At 53.5% G+C, this 20,561-nt stretch overlaps 1 protein-coding gene across 7 annotated transcripts in view; it reads right to left on the bottom strand.

The window, feature by feature from the left end:
* ADCY7 (adenylate cyclase 7) overlaps positions 1-20,561 on the bottom strand; it is a 72,037-nt gene that overhangs the window by 37,173 nt on the left and 14,303 nt on the right. Inside the window, exons 2-3 of one of the 7 annotated variants that reach the window (XM_021673589.2) lie at positions 15,673-15,801; positions 14,733-14,825 (exon numbers count right to left, since the gene is read on the bottom strand). The exons of 1 other annotated variant lie outside the window; for it this stretch is intronic. The gene's annotated coding sequence lies outside the window, so the exon portion shown is untranslated. Of the gene's footprint in view, positions 1-203; positions 1,753-4,226; positions 4,430-6,005; positions 6,472-6,794; positions 6,925-14,732; positions 14,826-15,672; positions 15,802-20,561 lie in introns of those variants that run through there. 5 more of the 7 variants (XM_012472237.3, XM_021673592.2, XM_021673594.2 and 2 more) reach the window with 5 other exon arrangements.

Genomic DNA, 20,561 nt, shown 5'->3' with positions numbered 1-20,561 from the left:
CACCAACCTGCTCTGTGACCCTGAACAGGTCTCTTGCCTGACCTGCACCTCAGTTTCCTTCCCTTCTTGCAAAGGAGGGGCTGTGTCAGACCTCTGAGGCCAGCTCTGGCCTAGGTGAGGTGGGCGGGGCTTGGAGGCTGAATCAGTAAATGAAAAGGATAAGGGACTGGAGAATAACTGAAGGAAAAGGCTGATGTTCTCACCTGGCCCCAGAGGCCACTTCCAGGGATGAGTAGAAAGTTGTTCTTTGATTTTTTGGAACACGGCTAAGGTGGTGTTAAGTGGGAAATTTGTAGCACTAAATGCCCACATGAAAAAGTTAGAAAGATCTGAAATTAACAACCTAACTTCACAACTGAAGGAACTAGAGAAGCGAGAACAAATCAACCCCAAGCCTATCGGAACACGAGAAATGACAAAAATCAGAGCTGAACTGAAGAAAATCAAGACACACACAAAGAAGATCAATGAATCCAGTTGTTTTTTTGAAAAACAAAATTAATTAAGCTAAACTAATTCGTTAATTAATTACATTTTAAAATTAATTTTATTTTATTTTAATTTAAAATTAATTTAAATTTTAAAATTAATTTAAAATTTTTTAAAATTAATTAAACTAAACAAAATTAAGCTAAACTAATAAAGACGAAAAGAGAGAAGATCCAAATAAACATAATGAGAAATGACTAAAGGAATATTACTAATGACCCTACAGAAATAAAACAACCATCAGAAACACAAACACCTCTACGCACAAAAACTAGAAAGCCTAGAAGAGATGGATAAACTCCTGGACACATAATCCTCCCATGACTGAGCCAGAAAGAAACTGATTCCCTGAACAGACCAATAACGAGCTCTAAACTGAATCAGTAATAAATAACCTACCAAGTAATACAAGCCCAGGACCTGATGGATTCATAGCCGAATTCCACCAGATGTACAAAGAAGAGCTGGTACCATTCCTACAGAAACTATTCAAAACAACTGAGGAGGAGGGACCCCTCCATAACTCATTCTGAGGCCAGCATCATCTTGATGCCAAAAACTGCCAGAGATACACACAAAAAAAGAAAAAATAGTGTTCTTTGTTCTTGAAATCCTCCCCTTCCCTTCATTCCTTTGGCTAAGCGTTACTGTGATCAATCTCTCCTTTAAAATGCACCTCCAAGGCTCCAGCTGCCAGGGTGCTGAATCCAGGTTCACTATGTCTCATGCCCATTCTAATGCTACTTAGTGGCTCCCCGGGGGAGTTCACCCATGCATTCCTTCAGCAGATGTTGTTTCTGTGCACTAGTGCCTTCTGTGTGCCAGGCCAGGTACCAAGAGGAGATTCTGCTCAGGGAATGAGCTCCCAGAAGGCAGAATCCTTAGCGCTGCCCTCACCAGGGCATCTGCTAGGGCTCTGCACACAGTGGGTGTTCAGGCAACAGTGTTTATCAATTGACTAACCAATCAACCAGGCTCCCCTGTTGGAGGAATAGCCCTACTTTTTCCTCACTCTTGCCTGAAATTCCATTAGTGATTCATTTCTTTAAGCACTGCCCTCACTAGCCTTCCCCTTCAGAAGGGAAACACTTTCACACCCACGTTTAACAGATTTCTGATCTCTTTTCCCTTGATAAGGAAGAACAGAAAGGGGAAGTCCAGCTGGCCATGGGGGACCTCACGTGGTGCTCGTCCTGCCTGGGACAGCAGGACAAGAGGCTGCTGGCTGACTTTGCACATTGCCTAGGCCCCCACCCTGACAGGGGGTCCAGCAGTGACAGCAAGGCATGAATGGGGCTGGGAGGTACAAGAAGACCTGCATAGGCCTGGTGCGGTGGCTCACACCTGTAATCCCAGTACTTTGGGAGGCCAAGGCAGGTGAATCACTTGAGGCCAGGAGTTCGAGACCAGCCTGGGCAACACAGTGAAACCCTATGTCTACTAAAAATACAAAAATTAGCCAAACATGATGGCATGTGCCTGTAGTCCCAGCTACTCAGGAAGCTGAGGCATGAGAATCACTTGAACCCAGGAGGCAGAGGTTGCAGTGAGACGGGATCATGTGACTGTACTCCAGCCTGGGCAACAGAGTAACGCTTTGCCTCAAAAAAAAAAAAAAAAAAAAAAAAAAAATGCTGGGCACAGTGGCTCAAGCCTGTAATCCCAGCACTTTGGGAGGGCGAGGCAGCCGGATCACAAGGTCAAGAGATGGAGACCATCCTGGCCAACATGGTGAAACCCCATCTCTACTAAAAATACAAAAATTAGCTGGGCATGGTGGCATGCGCCTGTAGTCCCAGCTACTTGGGAGGCTGAGGCAGGAGAATTGCTTGAACCCGGGAGGCAGAGGTTGCAGTGAGCCGAGATTGTGCCACTGCACTCCAGCCTGGTGTCTGGCGACAGAGTGAGACTCTGTCTCAAAAAAAAAAAAAAAAAGAGATCTATTTCATAGGCCCATGGACAGATGCAACCCAGTGTAACTGCTCTCCTGGAGGGGCAGGAAGGATATGCATTTAAGTCTTAACTCCTAGGCTGCTAGTATTCTGTTTAGAAAGGCAGCATAGCCCAAAAGACAGCAAGCAAGCTGGATTCACAACTTATATCAGGATGGTTTCCAAAGAGAGCAAGAAACTATGGGAGAATTATCACATGATGCTGTAGTGAATATGGCCTTTTTATCCTGACACAAAACCCAAAAGCCATAAAAAAAAAAAGACTGATAAATTCAGTTACATGAAAAAACAAAATATACAAGGTAAAAACTACCAAAAGCACAATCAAAAGACGCACAACAGATTAGGGAAACACTTGTGATTCATATCACAAGGAAGTAGTCTCCTTCATATGTAAAGAGCTCCCAGAAATAAAAAAGAAAAAGACCAATAACCCAATAGAAAAATGGGAGCAGACCAGGAAGAGAAAGTTTACAGAAAAGCCAATCCAAATGACTCTTAAACATTTGAAAGGCTGGGTGTAGTGGCTCACACCTGTAATCCCAGCATTTTGGAAGGCTGAGTCAGGCAGATCACATGAGGTCAGGAGTTTGAGACCAGCCTGGGCAACATGGCAAAACCCCATCTCTACTAAAAAATACAAAAACTAGCCAGGTGTGAAGGTGCACGCTTGTAATTCCAGCTACGTGGGAGGCTGGGGCATGAGAATCACTTCAACCTGGAAGACGGAGGTTGCAGTGAGCCGAGATCACACATGTACACCAGCCTGGGTGACAGAGTGAGACTCCGTCTCAAAAAAAAAAACAAAAAACCCACAGCATTTGGAAGGAAGCTGACCACACTCATAATGAAAGAAACACAAATTAAAACTACCATGGTAGCCTGGCACAATGGGATGCACCGATAGTCCCAGCTACTTGGAAGGCTGAGGCAGGTGGATCACATGAGCCCAGGACTTTGAGCCCAGCTTGGGTAACATAGCAAAACCCCCATCTTTAAAACAAAAACAAAACTACCATACAAAACCATTTTACCTATCTATTGGCAAAGATCAAAGTATTTCATAAGTTTGTGTTGGAAACAGACAGTCACATTCTCTCCTGCAAGAATGTGAGTCGGTACAGCCCCCAGTGAAGGCAGTTTAATAATATCTAACAAAGTCACTAAAGGTCATATTTGCTTTGTGACCTACCAAATCCATTTTGGGTAATTCATCATACAAACAAACACTGTCACAAGCGTGAAATGACATAAGTATAAGATTAGTCATTGACGCATTATTTGTAATAACAAAAGATTGAAAAGAACATACCTCTCAGTCAGGAACTGATGAAATAAATTATGATACAACCTTACAATGGAATACTATGCAGCTGTCAAAAAGCTTGATGCTACTTGAAACTAATGTCACAGAGCGTCCTGTGAAAATATCCACATGGCAGCATCTGGAACAAATAAGGACTGAACCAGGACACAGAAAAACCAAAACTTGATTTCACAGAGTGGATAAATTTCACTTCTTATTTTCAGTTTCCATTTCTATTGTCAGGGTGTTGCTTATGAGACTAAAAAAAAATGTCTGATAGGAAAAATGAATCCCCGTTCATCACATCTAAATCACATGACCTAGCCAGGTACGGTGGCCCATGCCTGTGATGTCACCTACTCAGGAGGCTGAGGCGGGAGGATTGCTTAAGGGCAAGAGTTCAAGATCAGCCAGGGCAACATAGTGAGATGCTGCCTCTAAAAAAGTTTAAAAACTGAGCCAGGCACAGTAGTATGTACCTGCAGAGCCAGCAACTTAGGAGGCTGAGGCAGAAGGACCTCTTGAGTTCAGGTCAAGTCTGCAGCGAGTGATGAATGTTCCATTGCACTCCAGCCTGAGAAACAGAGCAAGACTCCATCTCATTCATTCATTCATAAATAAATTTAATTTATTAAATATTAAAAGAAATGATACATGACCTGATTTAGCCTCCCTGTGCCTCAGTTTCCTCATTTGAACAAAAGGAGAATAACAGTCACACCCCACAGAATTTTGAAAGGATTCATTTGGGGGTGACATGAGCAGTGTGCTGAGCCCCCCGTAGCACAAAATGCCCCAGTCTAGATGGCATGCATCACCAAGTTGTCAGGAAGGGCCATGGGGTGCAGAAGTGAGAAGGCCTGGCACCTGTCCCTTCCCCTCCCCCGAATCCTGCCATGAGCCAGTAGCACTGGGGGTGAGGAGGCCCGGCCCCCCCTCTGGCCTGTGAGTGCCCAGCCTCTGGGAGATGGAGAAAGCATTGGTCAGCAACTCAGGCGGCATTCCAGGGCCATGAGCGGCAATGTGGGCTGAGCCCTCCACGCAGGGTCTAGTTGGGCCTCAAGGGAGCTGCCATACCACCCAACCCAGGGGAGAGGGAGGTGCGGTGTTGATCTGAGCTGGAGGGAGCTCACAGGTGACATCCCAGGCAACGTTGGGTCCTCAGCCCAAGCCTTCCAGGCCCACTGGCAGGAGAGAGCACAGTACCCAGGCCTCAAGATGAGCTCTGCAACCTCTGAGCCCAGTTTGGAGACAAACTAGGCCAACAACCACCTGGCTAGCCGTCTCCTCTGAGAACCTGCAGAGAACCACGAAGAGGCTGGGATGAGGCCGGTCCCCCTGACTCCCCAAGGGTGGTGGGTGGGGGAGCTCTATTTCTAACCAGGGCAACTGACTCTGCGACCTTAACCTCCAAGCACAAAGCCCACCGGCTGGGAAGCAGTGGAGCTAGGATTTGAACCCAGGCCTGCCACCCTTCAAGGCCCAGTGCAGATTCAATCTCTATCTGCATTTCCTAAGGTGCATTCTGCCCAAAAGCAGGGCCATGAAAAGCTACACACACACAGCCAAACACATCCACAGCCGTTCCTGGTCACAGGTGGTGCTGAGCTCAACCTTCTCCTCTTCCCCATTTAAAGATCCCCCATACACATTAGCAAATTAAAGGCTCTGACAAGTCCTGCAGGAAAGAAGTCTGGAATCAAACGCAGCTGAACATTTCCCCCATCCTTTATGTTAATGAGACTCTTTTTGTATTGAATCCCTAATGAACCTCCTTTGGGAAATGCTGACTCTGGAGTTTCCAAGACCCACCTAGGAACTCCTCCCCGAAGAAGCCTCCCTGGGCAGCTGTGCTCTGTAGAGCCCATTGGCCTCCCCTTGATGGATTACAGCCTGTAAAGCTCCTTAAGTCTGGGGGCCCCCACTTACCCACCTCCACCTGACCCCAGGTTGGGCTAGCTGGGCACATGGGGGTTGCAGGTGCTGGGAGGGCCAGCCCATGCACCTGCCTGCGGGCCAGGACGCCCACCCCGAGCTTGGCCTCCTGGGTGGAGGTGAGAGGAGAGGTCTGAGTGAAAGACCCGGGCTCTCGGGTGCTCATGATCTCAACAGCGCCCTCCCCAGGCAGTTTTCAGCTGAGAAGCATCTTGCCCCGGGGGGAAAGCAAGCAGGAAAAGAGCTCCAAGTACCAACCCGGCAAAAGGCTCCTGTCGAATTTCCTGCCTCTCCTGTGCAATGCAGAGGAGTGACTGACCCACCTGCCTCAGTTTCCCCATCTGCCACAGGTAAGGCAGTGCAGGGAATAGAGCCGTGGCCTGAATATCAGGTGATGTCAGGTACACTTCCAGCTCTCCCTGTCACCAGCTGTGTGACTCAGGCAGTTCTTCACCCTCTCTGGGCCTGACTCTTCCAGGGCAGAAAAGGCCTCCAGGATCTCTGCAGTCCCTTCCCACTCAGACCAGCAGAGAAGCCAGTCACAGAGAGGTCAGTGGGAGAGGCCTCTTCCACCCAGAGCTCAGCAGGCCACCCACAGAGCATAGTGAGGCGTCACTGCCTAGCCTGGCCTCCTGTCCCAGTGGCAAGCCTGAAGCTACCACCTGACCCAGAGGCCCCCAGTTTGGCCTCCATGATACCAGCTCACAAAGTGCCCAGCCCCGAGCCAAGGCACTGAGACCCTCTCACTTCCCTGAGACTTCCTGAGAACCCGATCCAGGCCAAGGGGGCACGAGAGACGCAGTCTGGGTAACAATACCCAGACTGCCTCGTGAAGCCGCGCCAAAAGCCCGGAAGAGCCCTTCTGCAGGGGAAGCAGCCCCACCCGGCCTCCCCAACCAACCACAGCCCCGGCTTCCGGACCTGCACCCACACGGGGGCTCGGAGTCCCTCACCACGGCGGTCCCTGAGCCCAAGCCCCCATTCCTGGTCATCCACTCCTTCCTTCCACAAACCCTGCCCTTATGGAGTTCTTGGGCATGGGAGGTCACTGTGATGGAGTCTCAGGCCGCAAGAGCCCCATGGTCCCCAAAACCAGGCCTCCCCACACCTACCCAGAACCCCAAAAACACCAAGCCTGGTCTCTGCTCACCCCCTGGCCAAAAAACGCCTCCAGAGTTTCTTCCCAGGCCTCCTCCGTGGCTGCGTGATTTGGCTAATTTCGGTTCCCCAAACAAGCCCCACCCTTTCATCTCCAGCTCCAGCAGCCTAAAAACACGCCCACCTCCTCACCTCCAAACGCCTTCTGCCTGCCAAACTCCTGCCTGCCCTTCAGGTTCAGCCTGAGCCGCCACCTCCTCCAGGAAGGCTGCCTGGTCCCTCCCAGGCTGGGCTCATACCTTAGCTTCCCCAGGGCCTGCACCTCCCACAGAAGCACAGGCCATCCTGACATGTCACTACCTGGCTGCACGCCTGGCCATGCACTACCCAGCTCCCAGGATCTAACCCTGCCTGGTACACAGGGACATCAAACCCCATACTCCACAGACTGGGTACAGCCAGCACTGAACTGGCAGCTAAGGACTGGCCCCCAACCCTGGAGTCCCCAGTCCCATCTGCATGAGCTTTGCCTCTCAGGACTCAGTTTCTCACCTGAGCAATGGGGATGAAACTCTTCTCCCCACTCCACGGCCTTTTCTAGAAGTAAAATGACCTTACAGCTATAAAACCTCATAAAACCCCAGAACCACTGCACATGGAAAGGGGTCCATCCTACCACAGGAAAGAGGGCGCATGTTGGTGCCCCCAGACCTCCATCCACCAAGTGCCCCAGGGCTCCTGCCTGCAGCAGGTACAGGGCAAGACGCTGCTGCTACGACAGATAGGCACAGGTCCCCTGTGGAGCTCAGGCCGGGAGGAGGGCAGATTGTCATAAATGAGCCAAGTGAGGAAAAGGAACGGCAGGGCCGGGCAGTGGGGAAGGCGGGAAAGCATGGCGGAGGGTGCACGAGCTCTGAGATCCAATAGCAGGGTGTGAATCGCAGCTCCACCTTGGAGGAGCTGTGTGACCTTGGGCATGTTCCTGAACCTCTCTGGGCCTCAGTTTCCTAACCCACAGAATCAACTGGTAACAATACCCAATTCTCAGGGGCTTCACATAGACATGGGCACACAGCAAGTGCCATCACCCAGGGCCATCCCAGCTCGCTCCAGACACCAGGGTGAACAGCCTGAAAAATCATGACATAAACAGGCACTGGGACACACTTCGGTACCAGGGTCTCAGCCTCACTCCTGCCTGCACCCAAAGGGCAGCTCTATTCTTGTACCCCTGCCCAGCAGCTGAGCCTGACAAAGGGACACAGAAATGCTGGGCCCTGCCCCCAGGGGACGGAGCAGTGTCTCCAGGGAGTCTGGTTGTATCAAAAGAGGCCGCTTTCCATTAGCACAGATCCCCCTTAAAATAGCGCCTTCAGACAACTTCACAGGGCTCCTCCTCCCAGCCAGATAGGGCACAGGAGCCAGGCCTGGGGGCCCAGGAGCCAGATGCACATGCACAGAAAGGAGGTCTCATCCCAGCCTACACCAGCGCCCTGGACCCCTGCTCCAGTGAGGAGATTCACAGGAGGAGGGAGACCCAGACCCCTGAGAACAGCGGCGGGGTCAAGACAAACCCACAAGGCTGGTCCCCAGTCCACACCCCTCCCGCTAGTGAGGCGGAGGGATGCGCTTGTGAATGGGGTGTGGCCTGCACCTTCAACACAGCTCCCACCAGGAAGACACACCAGCCCTGTGGCTATGGAGCTCCCTGGGACTCAGTTTTCCCATCTGTGCAGAGCAGCTGCACCTCAGGATCCTGGGCTTCTCCCTGCCCGGCCAGTCGGTGACTCCAGGAAGCAACGACCTCAGTGAGCTACACCTGAGGCAGTGAGACTGAGCCGTTTCAGAGGCTAGTGCCAGGCAAGCTGGCTAATTACAGGGGCAGGAAGGGCACCCTGGAGGGCAGGAGGGGGCTGGGGCCTGGAAGACAAAGCACCCTGATCAGAGTGTCCTGCCTCCAGGGTTCTGGACCCTAGAAGGCGGGTGGTGGCAACGCCCACTGTAGGTACCTTCTGCCTTCTGGGGCCACGAGCTCCTCCCCAGGGGACAGGCCTGTGTCTGAGGGTCATGGCCGCTCCTTCTGCCCCGTCACCTCCAGCAGGTCCCGATGCCCCGGGAGGAGGCAAGAATGGGTGGACCCTGGGGCCAGGAAACACAGCTGGAAACTGGGACATCTGCACCAAAGACCTCCCTTGGCTCCCCTTTCCCTCAGGCCCAGTCGTGGGGTCATTCCGTCCAGTGGTCCACGGCGGGGGGAGATGGGCTTAAAGGGGGGATGGAGAGAGGAGGGTACCCTGGCATCCCTAGGGCCCCAGCCACAGCAAGAGGGGGGCTCAAAGCAAGGCCAAGGAGAGGGGGGAGGTGGCCGAGTGAATGGCTCAGGAGCAGAGCCAGCTGGGCCCCCTCTTCTCCCCATGCTGGAGGACCCCTGAAGGAGGGCCTCACCTGGGGCACACTGCCAAGCAGGGGGTGAGGGGAACACTCTAGGCAGCAGGAACTGTGGGAGCCAAGGGCGGGAAAGGGGCAGGAGAGAGCCAAGCCATGTCAGGGGGTGAAAACATCAGGGGGCCTGGCCCAAGTGGACAATGGGGACAAGCGGCGGGAGTGGGAACGGAGGTTGGGCCAGGTCCAGGAGGGCCTCACAAGCCAGGAGAAACTGACCAGGTGGCTGTGCTGGAGAACAGGGAGGACCTTCTCCCAGGCCCAAGGTCAGCCATCCACCCCATCCTAACACAGAGTCTGCTCAGGTTCATCTCAGCAGCACTGCGCTGTGCTGTGCTCAGAAAATGCCTGTGAAATCGGCCCATCAAAGAGGACAGGCGTGGTGGCTCATGCCTGTAGCCCCAGCACTTTGGGAGGTCATGGTGGGAGGATCTCTTGAGCCCAGAAGGGGCTGCAGTGAGCTGTATCATGCCACTGCACCCCAGCCTGGGCAACAGAGCCAGACCCTGTCAAAATTAAAAATGGGACAGCAGATGGCAGCAGGAAAGCACAGTCCTAAGTGTTCCAAGGAAAAAGGTCACCCAAGAGGAACGGAGCTCAGTCCCAGGCTCACCGCCCCACCCCTCTCCACCCCAACACTGGTCCCTTCTAGAAAGGCTTCCAGGCTTCCGGGGACAGCAGGGAACAGAGGGTACTTCAGCCAAGCAGGTCTGCGCTCAGGGTTGGGCAATGCCCTAGCCATGATGTGGCCAGTTGTGAGATCTGTGGGCAGCACCAGATCAGGCCAGATGCCTATGGTGAGCCAGGGACACCATGCCACTGTTCCTGATGGGGAGGGGGCCGTTGGACAGATGGGGCTGGCAGGATCCCCTGCACACACAGCTGGAGGGGCTTCAGCCACTTCGTGGCAACCTCTCAGCCTGGGCACACTAGTCTCAGGTGCCGGGAGAGCGTTTTCACCCAGTAGCCCTCCCATTAACCTACCTGGGCACTGCTATCAGCCCCATTTTACAGATAAGGAAACTTAGGAACAGAGAAAAAGTGATTAGCCCAAGGGATGCAGGTGACAGGGGGGCCGCTCAGCTCAGCCCTGCCCACCCGTACCTCCCAGCCTCCCCCAGGGAGGTCCAGTCTCCCACCCAAGGCAGGACACGGCAGAGGAGAGCCTCATGACACTGACAGTGACAAGCACTTCCAGTTAGGTAGCGGCTCCGCTGTGCCAGGCACAGAATGTGCATCAACTCATTTAATCTTTACAACCACCTGATGCAGGGGGTACCATTACCAACCCCATTTCACAGATGCAAGAAACAGGCTCATCTCCCACGCTGACTGGGAGGAGACACAGTGGAACTGAAACCGGTTCTGCCTGGAGGCAGGGGGCTGGACCCGATGACCTCTGGAAGACCCCTGCTTCTCTGGCTGGTGTTCAGATGTGGTCTCATTCTCCAGTCCCAACTAATTTCCACTTCTTGGCTACATGTGTCTTTTTTAAAAATTTTTTTATTTATGTATTTATTTTTGAGACAGGGTCTTGCTCTATCACCCAGAGTGGAGTACAGTGGCATGAGCTCAGCTCACTGCAGCCTCCGCCTCCTGGGCTCAAGCAATCTTCCTGCCTCAGCCTCTTGAGTAGCTGGGGCTACAGGCATATACCACCATGCTGGCTAATATTTGTATTTTTTTGTAGAGTTGGGGTTGTGCCATGTTGCCCAGGCTGGTCTCAAACTCTTGAGCTCAAGAGATCCGCCTGCTTTAGCCTCCCAAAGAGCTGGGACTACAGGTGTGAGCCATGGTGCCTGGCCACACATGACTTTTTTTTTTTTTTTGAGACTGAGTTTAGCTCCGTTGCCCAGGCTGGAGTGCAGTGGCAAGACCTCGGCTCACTGCAGCCTCTGCCTCCTGGGTTCAAGGGATTCTCCTGCATCAGCCTCCCAAGTAGCTGGGACTACAGGTGCATGCCACCACGCCTGGCTAATTTTTTGTATTTTTAGTAGAGTCGGGGTTTCACAGTGTTAGTCAGGATGGTCTCAATCTCCTGACCTGATGATCTGTCCATCTCGGCCTTCTTTTTAAAAGAAGTAAATACCTCCCTCCCACCCCATGAAAGGTTAGAACGGGCTGCTCGGATACAGGCACCCACTGTGACCCACTCTGCATGCTCCCTCAAAGGCCTGGAACTTTCTCCAGTGGGGCTAAGCGCTGCCCTCTCCCTGGGCAGTGGGAGAGGGAATGCTGTCATCACCTCAGTGTGAACAAGTCCACATCCTCTTCCTCCAGGACAGCAGGAGGGAAGCGAGGGGCGGTGCTGAGGGACAGGCCACCCGGTCACTTCTGTGACCCTTGCAATGACAGGGAATGGACAAACCACCCACCTCCTAGCTGAGGCACGACCCAACCACATGTCCAAGAAAGCAGTCGAGACAGCCCACCCCAGACCCAGCCATGCCTAAGGCCTCACCCCACCCCTTCCCTCCCGCTGTGGGCCCCTCGAAGGCCAGGCACAGGGCAGGGTGGAGGACGCTGTCAGAAGAGCCCAATTCCTCATCCTCCCAGTAAGGGCCAGCCCCCATGAATCCCTCAGCACCAGCCAGAGACCCGGTTCTCAGCTTCGCCCCATCCGATCTCGCCAAAGACGCAGCGTCCTGTTCCTGACTCCAGGCTCAGATGTGGCAGCAGACCACACTGTGGTGGGTGGATGCCTGGGGACTGATCTACTGGGTGATCCAGGATAGACAGCACCCTCTGGGGCCCTGTCTCCTCTGTAAACTGGAGGCGAATGGCACCTACCACATGGGGCAGCAGGGAAAGTAGGGAATGGGTCAAATCAGTAGCTCTAAACTGTAGAGGAGGGTGCATGTCCCTAGTGCAACATCAAGTCAGACCTTTGTCTCCTTTTTAAAAATTATTTATTTTGAGACAGGGTCTCATTCTGTCACCCAGGCTAGAGTGCAGTGGCATAGTCATGGCTCACTATAGCCTCCAACTCCCGGGCTCAAAGGATCCTACTGCCTCAGCCTCCCAAGTAGCTGGAACTACAGGCTACTATTTTTTGTAGAAACCTTGTCTCTACAAAAAAATACAAAAATTAGCCACCACACCGGCTAATTTTTGTATTTTTTGTACAGACAGGGTTTCACCACGTTGCCCAGGCTGGCCTCGAACTCCTGGGCTCAAGTGATCCGCCCACCTTGGCCTCCCAAAGTGCTGGGATCTTTTCTCCTTTTGAGAATCTCCTGTGGCCTGTCCAGAGGCTGTACTCCAGCCCACCTTCTACTGCCTGAGCCCTCCCTGCACCAACCTCCATGCCCTCAAGCAAACCTCCCAGACCTACTCCTGGCAAAGAAGTTCTGCAATATCAGCCTCACCCTCATGCCCCGGAAAACAGCTGCTAGTAAACAGCTGCTTCTTTCATGAAAACAGCACTAGAAGGCTGGGCATGCTTGTAATCCCAGCACTTTGGGTGGCTGAGGCACGGAACGTCATCGCTTGAACTCATGAGTTCAAGGTTGCAGTGAGCTATGACCACACCACTGCAGTCCAGCCTGGGTGACAGAGTGAGACCCTGTCTTAAAAAAAAAAAAAAAAAAAAAAAAAGGCTGGGGGTGGTGGCCCACCATAATCCCAGCACTTTAGGAGGCCGAGGTGGGTGGATCATTTGAGGTCAGGAGTTCAAGACCAGCCTGGCAACATGATGAAACCCCCGTCTCTACCAAAAATACAAAAATTAGCCAGGTGTGGTGGTGCAGTACCTGTAGTCCCAGCTACTCAGGAGGCTGAGGCAGAAGGATGGCTTAAACTTAGGAGGCAGAGGTTACAGTGACCCAAGATGGTACCACCGCACTCCAGCCTGGGCAACAGAGAGAGACTCCACCTCAAAAAAGTAAAATAAAGGGGCCGGGCGTGGTGGCTCACACCTGTAATCCCAGCACTTTGGGAGGCCGAGGCGGGTGGATCACGAGGTCAAGAGATCGAGACCATCCTGGTCAACAAGGTGAAACCTCGCCTCTACTAAAAATACAAAAATTAGCTGGGCATGGTGGTGCGCGCCTGTAATCCCAGCTACTCAGGAGGCTGAGGCAGGAGAATTGCTTGAACCCAGGAGGCGGAGGTTGTGGTGAGCCGAGATCGCACCATTGCACTCCAGTCTGGGTAACAACAGTGAAACTCTGCCTCAAAAAAAAAAAGTAAAATAAAACAAAAATGAAAATAAGGAAGAAAATACCACCAGAGACGCCACCTCCACAAAGTTCACACCTTCCCTTGTGAGGGCCACAGAATCCGGAACAATCTGTGAGCTTCCCCTCCCCCACACCCTGCACCAGGAGCAGCAGGTAAACCTCGGAACCCAGGGCGGCTGGAGTGGGGGGGACGGACACCGGGTGGGAGGTGGAGACCGCGCGGCAAAGGCCTTCCTGAGCCGCCTGCACTTCCTGCAGGGCCGGCACGTGGCACTTCCTCTCAAATCAGCTGGCTTGTCACTTTTGTGTCTTCTTTAGCCTCTTCCAAGACAATAAATAGTCATGACATCACAATGTCAATGTCCTATTTACAGATTTTTTTTTCCTAAGGCAAATACTTAGATTTTAAACGTGTCCTTCCACATAGAGGCTAGAACCCTGCGATTCCCTGGGGAGCCTGGTCCTCACGCCGAGACACACTGGTGCTTGGGTCCACCCTTCACAGCCTTCACCTGCACATCGGTGACGGCCCATGGTCACGCAGCCCTGGCCCCCGTCACAGGCAGCCCAGCCCGGCCCCCACCTCCAGGCCCTTGGCTTCCCACTTCCCTTCTCCCCTCCAGCAATGGCTGGCCAGGGAGGAAGCCCCCAGTCCCAGACGTCCCTGCCCCCACCCTGATGTGAAAGAACAGGCAGCTGCCTCACCCTGTGTCTGTGCACACACATTTAGATGAACGCATAGAAAGCTCCAGAAAGACCCACTCCAGATGACCCACTCGGCCCCTGGGGGATGGGAGAGGCGCTGCAGGGAAAGGGAGACCAGTCCGCTTTCCGGAGGCATCTTGGTTCCCTGAGCCTCAGGCGTGTGCCCCTTTCAGAGGTTTTGTTTATTTGTTGTTTTATAATTTCATAAAACTAGTTGAATTGCCCTTCCTTCGCCAATGTTTCCTTTCATTGAGAAAAGTCATGTGTGCTTGTAAATGTAAAATTACACCCTCCAGAAGGACTGTGGACATCTGAGAGTCTGTGGCTCCTAGAATTCCAGATGGAACGGGCCAGATGCACAACATTGCGGTCACAACCACATTTTCTTGTCAGGCTGGGAAAAGCCAGTGACAAGTCGTCACTGGTCCCCTGTTGAGGGGCCACCTCTCCCAGCATCTGCCCAGGAGGCGCCCGGAGCCACCTCCTCCCCCAGCCCATACCCTGCCCAGTGCACTCCCAGGCCAGGCTGCCTGGTGAGCTGCTTCCCACCCGCCGTCCAACCCCGTCCCCAGGGCCTCAAGCCGCTAGGACTGGTGACACTCCATCCCCACACCCCACTTTTACCTGGCTCTCCTCCTGGGCCCCAGCGGCTGGCCAGGGTCTGCCCTTCCTCAGACGCGTCCAGGCTCACCCATCCGTAGACTCCTTCCACGCTACCTAATGAGAGTGAGTCACATCTGGGACCCACCACTTCCTGCTCCGGCGGGCGGCAGCAAGGCTAAGGCACAGCCCCGGGCCAGGAGCTTCTCGGGGGTGTGAGGCCCCCTCCCCCAGCCACAGGGCCGCTCTCCACAGCCTGGAAGCTGCCAGGCCAGGCTCCGGGCTCCAATGACTTCATGGAAATTTGAAGCTTGAAGCTGGAACAATTTTGAAAAAAAAAAAAATAAAACAAGCACCAAAAACCTCCATTAGAAGCCCTGAGACAACTGTTCGAAGTGGAAAGCAAATACATCCGTAATGGGCAATTAGCAATTAGCGGCCTGGCCTGATCCTCCAGCAGGCTCTGATGCTCACAGAGAGGCCCCAATGCCTTGCTGGGACTCAGTTTCCCTATCTATATAGTAAGATGGCCCTGTCCACCTCTGATAGGGGCCCAGGAAGTGACCTGAGAGTTCAAAAATCTTCCAGTCCAGCCCCCTGCCTCTCCATCTCACCTGCACTCCGTGCTGGGAGCAGAGCAGGGGCAAGGCCAAGGCTCATCTTTGGGGCTCCTATTCCAAAATCAGAGTCCCTGGAGAACCCCAGCATCCCTGGGCACCATGAGGCCAGGAATCAAACCCCAGCACTTTCTGCTGTGCCCAGCCTCAGTTTCCACACTAGGATCATGGGGCACTCGATGGTGAGGGAACAGACCAGGAGGGGCTGGGAGGAGGGAGTGGAGACTCCTAAAACAGAGGGGGAGGCCTCCAGCCTGCTGGGCACAGCAACACCTGGTCCTCAAGGAGTCCTTCTGAGCATGTGACTAGAGTCCTGGGATTATGAGCTCCTCAAAGCAAGGGTGTACCTCCTCCACCTTCCACATCTGGGTTCAGACACCCCTCTTCTGGTCTTCTAGCCCCTGCACCTTCCTCCATCACAGCACCTCTGTGCTGTGACCACCTCGGTTGCTGGTCTGTCGTCCCTCAGGTATGTCCTTGAGGAGGGCAGAGATGGGAGGGCAACAGTCAACAGCTGTGTCCCCAGTGTCCAGCCCCAGCTGGTCACAGAGTACACACCCCATGGATACTGATCAGATGGAACTGAACATGTTAGGTGCTGTCTCTCCGCCAGGCCCCATGCAGGGGACTAACAGGTGACCTACGGTCTCCTGTCTGGTAGAGACAGGCATAGGACTTATACAGGGCTCCAGGCTGCTCCAGAGGCCACAGGAGGGAGTGGGAGATCTCGGAGCAGCCTCCCCATCAGCGCCGCCCTCCTATCAGCAAACATCTCCCAGCCCTGGGTGTCCCAAAGCAGAGAATGAATAGACATCATCATCAGGAGAGAAGAAAGGCAAGCCCCTGGCTAGGAGAAATTCACATCCTATATGACTGACAAAAGACTCCTCCCTAGCATATATAAAGATCTCCCAGGCCAGGCACCGTGGCTTAAGCCTGTAATCCCAGCACTTTGGGAAGCCGAGGCAGGCGGATCATCTGAGGTCAGGAGTTTGAGACCAGCCTGGCCAACATGGAGAAACCCCATTTCTACTAAAAATACAAAAATTAGCCAGATGTGGTGGCATGCGCCTGTAATCCCAGCTACTCAGGAGGCTGAGGCAGGAGGATTGCTTGACCTGGGAGGCAGAGAATGCAGTGAGCCGAGATCACACCACTGCACTCCAGCCTGGGCAACAGAGTGAGATTCTGTTTTGGGGAAAAAAAAAAAAAAAAAGACCTCCCACAAATCAAGAAGAAAAAGACAAATGGCCCAATTAAAAGACGAACAAGAGACTTACACAAGTACTTTGACAAAGAGGATGCAAAAATGACCAATTAGCACATGAAAAACACACTCAACACCATCGGCCATCAGCAAATTAAAACCGCATAGAGGATTCCACTGTGCCACTAGAATGGCTAAAATTAAAAAAGAAAATACCAAGTGTTGACAAGGAGGAGGAGCAGCTCTTCACTCTCATGTACTGCTGGTGGGAATGTAAAATGGAGCCACCACAATGAAAACTGCCTGGCAGTGTGGACAAAAGCAAACCAGATACTTCCCCAGTGACTCAGCAGTTCACTCTCAGGTATTTACCCAAAAGAAATGAGTACATGTGTCCACGAATGACTTCTGTCCAAGTGTTCAGAGAAGCTTTCCTCCTAACAGTCAAACTGCAAACCTAAACATCCTGCAGTGAGGACATGGATAAACAAATTTTCATAAATTCACACAACAGAAAATGACTCAGCAGTAAAAAGGAAGAGATCACTGCTAACACACAACACGAATGAATATCCCAGACGGCAAGGAGAGTGAGAGACCCCCCCACAAGAGATAAATTCAGCCCATTTCCATTTATGTGAAACTTCAGAAACGATCAAACTAATCTAAAGCAACAGACGGCAAGACAGTGGTTGCCTCTAGGGAGGTCCCTGCTTGGAGAGGGGTACACAGGGACCTTCTGGGGGCTGAGAATCTTCTAAATCTCCCTCTGGGTGTCGGTTACACAGGCGAGTGCCTATGTACACCCATTGCCCTGTACATTGAAGGTTTGTGCACTTGCCTGTATGTAAATTACCTGTCCATTTTTAAATGGGTATTGAGCGATACCTGTTTGCTTATGCAGGAGGACATAGTGCTGGGTGCTCAGCAGATTCAGGAAACAGAACAGATCTGACCTGGCCCAGTGGGTGAGAGGCTGAAGAGACACAAGCCCAGACCCTGAGGAAAGCACGGTGTGGAGATGGAGCAGCTGGGGGGAGATCGCAGCGGGCAGAGGAGGGTGGGGGGAGATCACAGCGGGCCTAGGGGAAGGGGCATAGGAGGCAGGGCAAGTCCAGGGGAACAGCAGGTGGGGAGCAACCCACCCCCACCAACATTTCTGCGAGATGATATCAGCTTGAGAAAAAGGGTGGCTTGGAGAGGGCACAGGTGGACGCCTGGACACAGGAGGGGCTCCCCACTGCCCGGCGGGAGCTTACAGCAGGCCCTGGGCTTTCCACCACCGGCCATAGAGCAGGAAGTGTGTGAAGACAAACTGGCCATACAGCAGGGGCTGTGTGATAACGAAGCCTGTGGTTTAATCATGAGGGACGCACAGTAAACCCTGCTGCTTGATCACCCAAGGTTCCTGTCCCACTGAGCAGCACCTCTTGCCCCTCAGGTCGCCCTCCCAGCTCTCTCCTTGGAAGATGTGGCAGTGAGTCTCTTCCCTGCTGCAGCCTCAGCTCTGCCTCACACCAGCTTCTCCCCGCAGCCCTCGCCACCAGCCACCATTTCACACCCCACCCCCCATGCTGTCTAAGAGGTCCCCGCAGGCAGGATCTGAGCACACAGGCGTCACCCAGGACTTGGCACACACAGCCTCAATGCACTCCCTGCCAGCCCCACTGAGGAAGGCCCTGCTATCATCCTTCTGCAGAAGAAGCCACCAAGGCTGAGAGACACCACATCGCTGTTCCAAGCACACACAGCTATGAAAAGGCAGAGCCAGGATTCAAGCTCAGATCTACCTGACTTCACAACTCATGCTCTCAACCCTCCCTGGGAACAAGGACAAGCTTCCATGGGGACAGGCTGCTCCTAACTCCATTACAAGGTAATAAGCATGGTGGGTGCCCTCACCCAAGATCTCCAGCCCTGGCACACAGTGCTCCCAAACCTGCTGAACAAACTCCCTCTTTCCTTCAACTCCCCCAGACAAGGGCAACCTTGAGCTTTCGAAGCATCAGACAGGGAAGGCTGGTTTCTGCTTAGTAGAGGTGCCAGGGCACACGGCACGGCCTCAATCCTTTCCTGTCCCACTCAGCAACCCTCACCTTCTTCCCTGGTGCTGGGGACACAGTGACTTGGACATAGTTCTCTTTCATTAAAATTCCTGGCTGGGAGGAGGTAAGAGATGCCCACCAAAGGCACGGCATAAAGCTCTGGGGCGTGGTGGCTCATGCCTGTAATCATAACACTTTGGGAGGCTGAGGCGGGTGGATCACTTGAGGCCAGAAGTTGGAGACCACCCTGGCCAACATGACAAAACCCTGTCTACTAAAAATACAAAAATTAGCTGGGTGTGGTGGTGGGCGCCTGTAATCCCAGCTACTCGGGAGGCTGAGGTGGGAGGATAGCTTGAGCCTGGGAGGCGAAGGTTGCAGTGAGCTGAGATCACACCACTGCACTCCAGCCTGGGCGACAAAGTAAGACCCTGTCCCCTCAAAAAAAAAAATTTAAAAATTTTTTAAAAAGATCTGGGGAAAAGCACCCAGCAGTGTCCAGGCATATGTGGCCCAGAGTTCAAAGGAGAGAGACCTCCTCCCCCGGAGAAGGATGGGGGCCTCGCTGGAGGAGGAGCCCAGGATGAGGCAGAAGAGGGACTCAGCCAGTAGGAGGGACTCAAACTGCAGCCAACACGACAGACAGGGCTGTCAGTCAGCCAAGGGACAAATAATGCTGAGTGCTGAGCAAACAGCTTGGCCCCGCTGCACAAACCCAGATGTCGAGCCCTTCCCGGGGAGAGAAAACCCCCAGCAACTAGTGGGCTTGGAACTCTGAGCACGTCTCTGTAGGGGTGGGGGGATGAGAAGAAGAACCACTGTCCAGGGCACTGTCACCTCTTCCTTCCCCTAAGGTCGGGGGTTCACGGCACCCGGAGGAGCCCTGGGAGGGCCTGAGCAATCGGGCTGGCCACTGGTCCCCAACCCCGCCCCTCGTCCTGGCAGGATGAAGAGGAGCCTTCAGGAAGGGCCTGGGGTTATTCCTCTCTGAGAGCTCTGGAGTCAGGGTTCCAAGGAGAGACTCTGGCAGAGCTAGGGGACCCTGGGGCTCAGGGAACCCCTCTGTAAAGTTAGGAGATGTGGCCCACTCCCCTGGGAGCCCGTGAGGGGCTGTGAGAAATGGCCACAAGGCACATGGTGGGTGCTCAGTGCAAGCTGGCAGGGAGGAGGCCAGCCAGGCATTCTCCCCACTCCAAACCCTAGATCCCGGCTCAGCGACATGCCTGCCCCTTTCAAAACCCTTCCATGGCCTGCCTGTGGCTCCAGAGGCAAGTCCTGCCTCCTCCTCCTCCTCCACCGGGACCACCACCTGGCCCAAGTCACTTTTCCATCCTTATCTCCCTCCACCCGATACCCAGCTGCCTGACTCTTCCATGCCTTTGCTCAGGCCTTAGTGCCCCTGGAATGCTCAAAATGCTGCCCATCCTGCCAGGTACAGGTGCCACCTCTTCCAGGAAGCCTTCCCCAATGCCCCACCATCACCTCCTCTAGGTCACAATGCCACAGGCCTCCCTGAGGCTCCTCCATACAGGATGTCAGGTCCACTCTGGTAACAGTTCCCCATTCCTAGGGGGAACCAGCCTGCAGGAGTGGCCTCACAACCAGTGTATATTGAGGAATGGGTGTGAGACTCAATCGGTCCTGTGAAATTCACTTCCGGGACTTCTGTTGGGACTGTGGGAAAGTGTTCTCATTCACTTGGCAGTAGGTGCGAGCTTCGAGCCACTGGGACCTCTTTGCCATGGTGGGAGTCAGCCTCCAGTGACCCTTGCACCCGGCACTCATGTCCAGGCATGGTCCCCTCCCACAGCACCATTAAATGTAGCACCCCATGGCCACTGCCCCTCCTCTGTAGAATGTAAATCGCTGCTGCTTCGGCCCAGTTCCAATGCCAGAACAAGGAAAGATGAACAACCCAACATCACGTGAGTCCACTCAAGGGCAGGGGGCTGGCTCCCATGACCCCCAGGGCCCCAGTCTCTTC

This window comes from Aotus nancymaae, unplaced genomic scaffold (assembly GCF_030222135.1).
Source record: "Aotus nancymaae isolate 86718 unplaced genomic scaffold, 86718_ANA_hifiasm-v0.15.2.pri h1tg000030l, whole genome shotgun sequence".
NCBI lineage: Eukaryota > Metazoa > Chordata > Mammalia > Primates > Aotidae > Aotus > Aotus nancymaae.
The sequence above is the reverse complement of the archived record's forward strand: the minus strand, read 5'-3'. Positions and strand labels throughout refer to the sequence as shown.